Below are 3,165 nucleotides of genomic sequence, written 5' to 3'. Positions count from 1 at the left end.
CGGCCAAGACCCCCACCAATCCCACCCTGGGCATCCCTGGCAGCTCCTGCAGCTCTGGGGCTGTGCCCATTCCCTGGGGAGCCTGGGCAGTGCCAGCACCCTCTGGGGGAAGAACCTTTCCTGAGATCCAACCCAAACCTGCCCTGGCACAGCTCCAGCTGTCCCCTCAGGTCCCAACAAGCCAATCCTGCAGTGCCATCGGAACAGGGCAGCCCTGGCCCAAGCCCACAGGGCACCAAGGGGAGCAGCAAGGGCACTGCAGGCACAGGGGGGGATATTTGGGTATTTTGCAAGAGGTCACTGCAGGGAGCTGGGAGCGAAAGCCCAGCCAGGCTGTCCTTGCTGCAGGCTGGGAATGCAGTGGTGCAGGTGAAACCTGAGCTCCCCATCCCTGCTCAAGGACAGCTCCAAGGACAGGCCCTGCACAGGGCCCAGAGTGCCCAACTTCACAGATTTGGGCTGGAAAGGACCTTAAAGCTCATCTCATTCCATCCCTGCCATGGCAGGGACACCTCCCACTGTCCCAGGTTCCTCCAAACCCCATCCAGCCTGGCCTGGGGCATTTCCAGGGATCCACAGCTGCTCTGGGCCCCTGTGCCGGGGCCTGCCCACCCTCCCAGCCAGGAATGTGTGTGCTGTCCTGATCCTGGCTGGGCATGGCAGCACATTGTGCATCACCATCCCAACCCCCATTGCCTCCTGGCTGGCTGGGATCAGCCCCAAATTGCAGAGAGATCCCCATGGGCAGACCCACAGGTGAGCAACAGCAAAACAGAGTCATAAAATCAGAGTGGTTTGGGTTGGAAAGGACCTTAAAGCCCATCTTGTTCTGGCAGGGACACCTTGCACTGTCCCAGGCTGCTCCCAGCCCTGTCCAGCCTGGCCTTGGGCACCTCCAGGGATGGGGAATGACTCCCAGGGCTCACCCCCATCCCTGCACTGTCCCCAGGACACCTCTGGTTTGCTGCTAATTAAAGGGCACAGAGAGGGCAGACAGACAGACAGACAGGCCCAGCCACACCCATCCCCTCACTCCTGCCATCGAGGGCGAGGGGAAGGAACCTCCCTGAGGCACCCCAGGACTGCTGTGAGCACCAGCTGCACACGCAGCGTGTGAGGAAAACACTTCCACAGGGGTTTGGCTCTGCCTCGAGCCAGGGCAGGATTTCCACCCCACACCAGACCCCAATAATTCCCAAACCACCACAGGGGAGGCAGCAGCTCCAGCCCACGAGTCAGGGCAGGATTTGTGGATTTCCATCCCACACCAAACCCCCTTCACCCCCAAACCACCCCAGGCAGCACCTCCAGCCCCTCCCTGGATGGAAACTCAGCTCCCAGTCCTTACCCAGGCCAGAGGGCTGGAACGAAATGATCTTTAAAATCCCCTTCCAAACCAACCCAAAGCATCCCACAATTTTCTGACCCCAGAGCATCCAGTGACGCCTGGAGCAGAGCCCCAGCACAAAGACAAGCACGTGGCCCCAGGGAGCTGCCCCTGAGCAGACAAAACCTCCCCCCAGTGCCCCCTCCCCGGTGCTCTCCATCAATGCAGCCCCTGGAAGCGCAGGCAGACAAAGGCTGGCACCATCTGCAGCACGAGGGGCAGCTGCAACAAGTCTGGGCTCAGGGGGCTCTGGCTCTGCTGCTGCTCCCCCCAGGAAACCCCCAAGGATGCCAGGGCCATGAAATTGAAATCTGGCTCGTGCTAAAACCCGCGCCATTGCTGCTGCTGAGGAGCAGAGACGGGGATTGTCCTGAGGCTCTGTGGCAGGCTGGGAGGGAGAACCATCCCCAGGGACAAAGGGGGGATGAAATAAACTGGGATGCCTTGTGTCCTGCAGGGGTGGAGCTCTGGGTTGGGATAGGGTGAGTGTGACCCTGCATTTGGGATGCTTTAATGGGGGTGTTGGTGCCCTGACAGCCACATCTGTCCCTTTCTCTCTGTGCCACCATCCCACAAGCGGCAAAGCCAGGATGGGACAAGGGGAAATGGCTCTAAGCTGAAGGGAAATAGTTTAAATTCAATATTGGGAAGGAATTCCTGGCTGGGAGGGTGGGCAGGCCCTGGCACCGGGTGCCCAGAGCAGCTGTGGCTGCCCCTGGATCCCTGCAAGTGCCCAAGGCCAGGCTGGACAGGGCTTGGAGCAGCCTGGGATGGTGGAAGGTGTCCCTGCCATGGCAGGGGTGGCACTGGATGATCTTTAAGGTCCTTCCAACCCAAACCATTCCATGATTCTTTGCTAACAGCATCCAAGTGCCCCGTGCTCAAGATGACAACAGCACAGAAAGTCCCTGGTGCTCCAGAAAATGCCACACTGCAGCTCTAAAGGTCAACAACCTCCACCTGCATCCACCCCAGCCCCACTCACTGCCAGCAGAAGAGCTGCAGCCCCAGGGCAGGCGAGGAAGAGGAGGAAAAAGGAAAAATCCCTTTGATCATTAAAGGAATTATTCTGTTGGTGAGAACTGCAGTTTGATTGGAAATTGGAGTCAGGATGGCTGCCTGCCTGTTGAAAGCCCTGGCTGCCCTGCTCCACATTTGTGTGATTTTAATGAGCAGTGATGGATTTCAGGGTGATTTCCAGGGAAGGATCTGATGTGCTCTGAGCACAAGGACACCCAGCTGAACCTGGAGATCCCCCCAAGGGCAGCAGCTTCTGCTCACTGCCCTGGGATTTAACCCCATGAAGGTACAACCACAACTGGAGAACGGCTCTGGGAAGCCACCAACAGCAGGCAATGGGGACAGAGGTGGCTCACACAGCGTGGGACAATGTTCTCTACCTCAGAGAGACATCCGTGACTGCACACAGCACTGCCAGCCTAACCACAGCTTAAGCCAGGGTAAATCACAGGCTCAAGCCCTGGATTTAGGGCTTTGTCCCACCCCAGGTGGCTCAGAGCCTGTCTAAGCACCTGGTGAGCTGGTTTGGGGAGGTGACCCAGGCCAGCAGCACCGGGAACCAGAGCTGGGGACACAGACACAGCGTGAGCCAAGGGCAGCCAGGCCTGGCACTGCTCTGGCCTTGGGAAAGCACACAGTGCACAAGGCTCAGCCTAAAGTGGTGGCTCCTGAGCTTCAGACCACCTCCAGTCAGGGCAGACAGAGCAGTTCCCTCCCCTGTTATCCCCAGTTCTGCTCTTGGAAGTTGCCCTGTGCCC

General features: G+C 58.9%; 1 protein-coding gene across 3 annotated transcripts in view; it reads right to left on the bottom strand.

The window, feature by feature from the left end:
• The window catches only part of NIN (ninein), a 59,206-nt gene that overhangs the window by 55,700 nt on the left and 341 nt on the right, over positions 1 to 3,165 (bottom strand). The window lies entirely within an intron of this gene.

The sequence above is a fragment of the Geospiza fortis genome, unplaced genomic scaffold, assembly GCF_000277835.1.
Source record: "Geospiza fortis unplaced genomic scaffold, GeoFor_1.0 scaffold23, whole genome shotgun sequence".
Classification (NCBI taxonomy): domain Eukaryota; kingdom Metazoa; phylum Chordata; class Aves; order Passeriformes; family Thraupidae; genus Geospiza; species Geospiza fortis.
This window is presented reverse-complemented; position numbering and strand designations above follow the sequence as displayed.